This window comes from Dioscorea cayenensis, chromosome 20 (genome assembly GCF_009730915.1).
Source record: "Dioscorea cayenensis subsp. rotundata cultivar TDr96_F1 chromosome 20, TDr96_F1_v2_PseudoChromosome.rev07_lg8_w22 25.fasta, whole genome shotgun sequence".
In the NCBI taxonomy this organism is placed as follows: domain Eukaryota; kingdom Viridiplantae; phylum Streptophyta; class Magnoliopsida; order Dioscoreales; family Dioscoreaceae; genus Dioscorea; species Dioscorea cayenensis.
In genome coordinates this window covers 12,060,229-12,066,530 of record NC_052490.1, presented here as the reverse complement: position 1 = coordinate 12,066,530, position 6,302 = coordinate 12,060,229, and positions in this window count along the sequence as shown.

Below are 6,302 nucleotides of genomic sequence, written 5' to 3'. Positions count from 1 at the left end.
AACCCTCTTTAAGCTTGATGTTCTAACTCTAATGGAGACCTCTCTCTCATCAAAGTAACAAATCATGCAAATCCAATCAACCACAAGGATTAATTAAACAAGCAAGCAATGGGAATACAAGATTAAAACTCAAATCAACTCGGATTTTATAGAAACATAAAGCAAATCATTACAAAAACATAGATCCTAGGGTTCACATGCCCTAATACCCACTAGGGTTTAGCCCTCCATGGAGCAAGTTACAAAACAATGATGAATACAATGAAAAGCAATGAAAACCATGAAGTAAAACCCCCTTAAATTTGTGATGATGGCATTGATGGGTCGCCCAACGTCTTGAAGAATCCTTCTCCGAAGCTAGGTCGCAGAAGGCTCCCTCTATGCTATGACAGAGAGAAGATCGATCAAAGTTGGTGATGGACGCCAACCAATATCGCCAAAGACCTCCTCCAAAACCCCAGCCGCCTTACCTTCAAAGTGCTCACAAAAACCCTCGCCAAAAGTCTCCAAAGAATAAAGCCCAAAACCGTGGTTGTCACGTGCCCCCACGTGCCCATGTGGATTTTCCACGAGCCCATGTGGGCTGCAGGAATTTCCACGCGGCCGCGTGAACAGTAATTTTACTACAGTACTGCTATAAAACTTCCATGGTAGGCTATAAAACTTCTCTTCATCGACGTATCTTTGAAAGGTCTTGCAATCTTCACAAAGAAAAGGAACATGAAGATGTGGCTACCTTTGTGCCCTTCCAACTAGTGAATTGACTTGAATCTTCTTGGAAGTTGTTAGACATCTCCACGTTTATGAACTCCTCTCTTGTCTTGGTCCTTGAATTGAACAAGAACTCCCAACATTGTGTCTTTATAGACTATCTTTTCTTACTTTTTACTCTTCAAGGCATTCACAGCCTATATGCATAAAAAAACACCAAATACACAATATGAGACATAAACCATGGTAAAAATGCTTATCTACTGTAACTCAACATCTATTTATCATTGTCCATTGCTTTTGGATTCTTATACTTGCTTGAGGTAATGCATTTAGCTACTTATCAGTCTTTTTGTTTTTTCATGAGTTGTTTGCTTGGGGACAAGCAACGCTTAATTGTGGGGATATTTGATAAGTGTCTAAATGTAGGTATTTTCCTATATGTATTTGATAAGTGCTTGAGTAGGCATATTTTTATATATGTTTTACATGCATTGAGCTTCATTTTTACCATGGTTTATGTCTCATATTGTGTATTTGGTGTTCTTTTATGCATATAGGTTGTGAATGCCTTGAAGAGTAAAAAGTAAGAAAAGATAGTCTATAAAGACACAATGTTGGGAGTTCTTGTTCAATTCAAGGACCAAGACACGAGAGGAGTTCATAAACGTGGAGATGTGTAACAACTTCCAAGAAGATTCAAGTCAATTCACTAGTTGGAAGGGCACAAAGGCAGCCACATCTTCATGTTCCTTTTCTTTGTGAAGATTGCAAGACCTTTCAAAGATGCGTCGATGAAAAAAAGTCTTATAGCCTACCACATGGACGTGTGCGCGGACATGTGGCCTCAAGAGAAGAGTGTTTGGACCACGATTTGCGAAAAGTACTGCAGCAATTTCAGTGTACCAGCACTGTAGCAAAATTACTATTCACACTCCTAGGTGGAAATTCCTGTAGCCCACGCGGGCGTGTGGAAAATCCACATGGGCGCCTGGGGGCACGTGACAGGCGCGGTTTTGGGCTATAAGTAGGCCGTTTGCCCTATTCTTTGACATCTTTTGTGTAGCTCTTGAGGGGTGAGACGGCTACGGTTTGGAGAGGATGTCTTTGGCAATTTGGAAGGTGTTCTTTACTAACTTTGATAGTTTCCTTCGTCGTCATAGACTTGGAAAGCCACCGGTGACCTAGCTTCGGAGATGAATCCTTCAAGACGTCGAACTACCCACCAAGGCCAATCATCACGATTTCAAGGGGTTTTCTCTATGGTTTTTGTTGCTTTTCATTGTATTAATCATTGTCTTGTAACTTGCCCCATGGAGGGCTAAACCCTAGTAGGTACTTGGGCATGTGAACCCTAGGATCTATTCTTTTGTATTGACTTGCTTTATGTTTCTAGTTAATCCGAATTGATTTGAGTTTTAATCTTGTGTTCCCATTGCTTGCATGTTTTATTGATCCTTGTGGTTGATTCTATATGCATGATTTGTTACTTTGATGAGAGAGAGGTCTCAATTAGAGTTAGAACTTCAAGGTTAAAAAGGGTTGAGAGGGTGAGTGATAAGTGTCTAAATGTACATATTTTAGTATATATATTTGATGTATTTAGCACGTATTTCTATAAGGATTGATGCCCGTTTTTGTGTTTAATCATGTGTTATTTGCTTTGCAGGGCATAGAAACACCATCGAGGACACGAAGATACAATTTGGGCAAAAAAGAGAAGAAAACCAGGTCACGGTACTGTAGCACATGGAGTGTTTTTTGAGTCAGGAATTTATCCAAGGCATATGGCCTCAATGCTGCCCTGGATTGACCCCAGGATGAATACTGTAGCCAAAGAAGAGAGTAGTTTGCTTGAAGGCATACTGGCTCAATGAGGTGCTCATTGAGCCAATATGGATACTATTATGAGTGCAAGAGTGCACTTTTGCCTACCCCAAACGGCCTCAATGAGGTCCTCATTGAGCCAGTATACCACCTCAATGAGGTCCTTATTGAGCCGGTTTACCACCCGTATGGAGGCCATTTTGGTGGCTATAAATGCTCATTTCTTGGGCAAATGTGAGGGATTTCTTCTTGGCCTCTTGGGCCGCCGCCACAACACATTCTTGAGGCCTTCCGGCCATCTTCCGGTGACGTTCCTTGTGGGAAACAAGCACACATCATCACCAAGAGGGAGAGGAGCATAGGAGATGGAGTTGGAGTGAAGTTTTAAGCCACCATTGCATCACCATTCAAGGCTTTATCGATTCATGGAGATCAAGACCATAGAGGGATTTTTCTTGCTTCTTTATTGACTTTATTTTCCTTGTATGTTGTATAAGTATCCCTTGTCATGAGGGATTAACTTATTGTTGTGTTTGGATTTGGATGAACCCTAGGGTTAATCTTGTGTATGAACTTGGAATGCTGTTCTTCATTTAATTTGATGGTTGTTTGAGATTCAATCTTTCATGCTTTGATTCTTAGAATTACATGTATGGAGAAATTCGTAATTCTATCATGAGTTGTATGCGTAGATGTGACCTACTCACGTGTACTAGATCTAGGAGAGATTGAAAGGGGATACTTGTGCCTATACACCGAGAGATAGTGTGTTGGTAGCCCTCCATTGCTAGGTTTAAGCCGAAGGATAGTAGGTTTACTCCTATTAGAGAACTCCTAGAACTTAATGTGATCATAGGTATGTTGATCCGGAAGAGATTCAGATTGACATTCGTATGGGATTAGGGTGTTAGTCACCAAGAGATTGGGGCTAATCTACTCACGAGGTCTCTAGGTCTCAACTATCATCAATGCATCTTTAAACCATCCTAGTTTGGGACTTACTGGCAACCCTAGGTGGATTCCTTGTCCAAACACTCCCTTTTCATGCTTGATACTCCCTTGCTTATTTAAATCAGTGTGCTAGTTGTCCGCCATAGGATTAGCTTAGGTTAGTTTATTTTTTTTTTATTTGTTCTTCTTACTAAGGATTGTAGGCTAGATAATAGGTGAAGAGTGAGTAATAATACTTCCTTGGCCCCGTGGAATACGACCCATGTATCACTCACAGGGTATTACTTGGTGATCCCGTACACTTGCGGGTAAGCACATCAAGTTTTTGGTGCCATTGTTGGGGACATAAGGAATATCAGGAAAACTTGTAATTTATTGCTCTAGCCATTTTTCTCTTATTTGTACATATTACTCTTTGTACATACTTTTCTTATTTTGCTTAACTTTGCTCTTTTTATCCCTTTTTGTGCAAGGTACAATTTTCTTAGCAAATGTAAGCGGCTTGCAATTTGAAGGATTCTAACTCAATTTCGGCCACTAAAGTTGATGCCCATCTTGATTAACTCAACTTACAATCTGGGGTGGAAATACCACCCAAAATTTTCAATGAATCAATAGCAAAATCAGAAGGTTACATTTCCTCACGGGTCCCCAAATGCAACAATCAGTGTACTAAAAGAGGTTTACTACAGAGGATGTGTTGGCAAAATTCATGATACATACTGAACAGAGATTTCGAGACATCAACACCAAATTTGACACCCTCACCACCGAACTTCATGACCTTGACACCAAATATAATGCCCGATTTGAGGCCATCGATGCCACACTTTTGTTGGTGCAAGCTTCTCTTCACAAATTAGAGATTCGGGTGGAACAATTATTTCAAGAGCGAGCAATAGAACTTTCAACCACAAACAACAATGAAATTGAAGAGAGATATGATGGAAGGGAGATGGATGAGAACTTTGGTGTATTGGAGGTGAAAAAGGTAGCAGAAGTGGCACAAATATCACTTGAGCTAGCCCCTTTGCATGGAAGTGACTCAAAACACCAAGCACAAAAGAGAATTATTCGGGACAACTGAAGATTTGGGTACGAGGTTGAAGCCATCCAATGACCCACCGATGCTAATGTTAGACACGTCCCAACCAAAACTTTTTCCTTGGAGGCCCAAACAATTTTTGTGGGTAATTAATGGAAGATTGGCAATGGTTGAAGAAGGAGATGTGGGTAGGAGGTTTACACCGTCCAAGGATCCACCGATGCCGAGTTTGAAAAATTTTCATCCTTACCTATTCCCTTGGAGGCCAAAAAGATTTTTGAGGAAGCTCCAAGGAAATTCAGCCGGGACCAAAGTAGAAGCGGGGAGGAAGTTCAAACCATCTAAGGATCTGACCAAATTTAAATTGCACAACTCTCAGCCTAAACTTTTCCCATGGAGGCCTAAAGATACGACGTGCTTGGTCTCCACAAGTTCATCATCCCGGAAGGTAATTCTTTTCTTTCATGGAAGTAGCTATGCTACATGTTGTCGGGATGAACACGCCCTCTTCAAGCCTCCTTAAGGTAAGAAAGTGGTACGTCGAGCTAATGACGTTAAACATGCGCTTCTTGGGAGGCAACCCAAGCTTTATTTTCTTCATTTTCTTCTTTTCGTATTTTTAGTTAAGTGTATTTGTGTTTGTTTTATGATTTTGTTGTGTGAATAACTCCATGCTCACATGCCTTGTGCGTCTTTCTCATCGTCCTTCTTGTGGTTTAATCATTTATGTTTTTGAGAAACTCATGTTTTTGATGTTATTTCATGCATTAGATCGAGTTTTTAAACCTTCTTTCAATGGTGGAGGTGTTTTAAATCCCTGTAAAGCCTTTCTTATTCATTTGGAGAAGCAAATTTTGTGTCAAAATGGTTTCCTGGGTGCATACGGCCTCAATGAGGTTGAGGCCCTCATTGAGGCCGTCTGCCCCATCCAGATTGTTTTAACTAGCCCATACGGCCTCAACCTTATTCACTTGGAGAAGCAAATTTTGGGTCAAAATGGTTTCCTGGGTGCATACGGCCTCAATGAGGACCTCATTGAGGCCGTTTGCCCCATACATAATGTTTTAATTAGCCCATACGGCACTGTAGCAAGAGCTATGTCTTAGCTTTTTGGCCACCTTTTCTCACTCTTTTTTCTCCACCTTCTTAACCCGATTATCTATCTTCTTTCTCCACTCATCCCTTGGCAAAAAACTATCATTTATTCTCCTAGATCACCTCCTAAACTCTTTGAGACTTCGATCTAATTGTTTACCAAAGTTTTAACTTGAGTTTTCTCAAGGTTTTGTCGGTAAGCTCTTTGATGCCCTAGTTTTATCTTCTTGATTTTTCTTGGATTCTTGTAGCTTATTTGTGGAATTTATCAAGTATTTGGCTTGGTTTTTGTGGTGTGCTTGTTGTGGATGATATCTCCCTTGAATTTATGTAAAATTTTTATCGATTTTCATGTTTTTGGGGAGGTTCTTTCATAGTGAACAGTACCCATACGGCCCCCATACGCCCGTATGGACACTATACATCATATTTTTCATTGTTTCTTTATGTCATACAATACATTTTGAATTATATTGGATTCGTCTATGCTTGATTGGGTTTTTCATGGTTTGTAGGAATGATGAGGATGAAGAAATGGGCAAGCAACCATGGAATTATGTTTACACCACATGAGTGACCACATTTTTGGACATGAAGACTATAGAACAAAATATCACTTTGTGATGAGAAACCTAACTCTAAGGACAAGGACTAGCATGGACACTTTGTTTTG